The sequence below is a fragment of the Penaeus vannamei genome, chromosome 3 (assembly GCF_042767895.1).
Source record: "Penaeus vannamei isolate JL-2024 chromosome 3, ASM4276789v1, whole genome shotgun sequence".
Lineage (NCBI taxonomy): Eukaryota > Metazoa > Arthropoda > Malacostraca > Decapoda > Penaeidae > Penaeus > Penaeus vannamei.
Genome location: NC_091551.1, coordinates 42,728,268 through 42,728,475, shown reverse-complemented (window position 1 = coordinate 42,728,475; position 208 = coordinate 42,728,268).

The window sequence follows — 208 nt, the reverse complement described above, 5'->3', positions numbered from 1 at the left end:
GCAAATATTAATAAAAAGTATATAGCTCAGAAATTTAATTAAATATATAAAATATGTTGTCATATCTCAAGATCAACAGATAATTCAGAATTATATGCTACAATATGTTTTCGATATATGACCGGATATTAAACAACATAAATATACTAATAATCAAGAAATATTTGCTGTTCTTTTCCCAGCTCCACTCTCTCTTTTGCCTTAATAT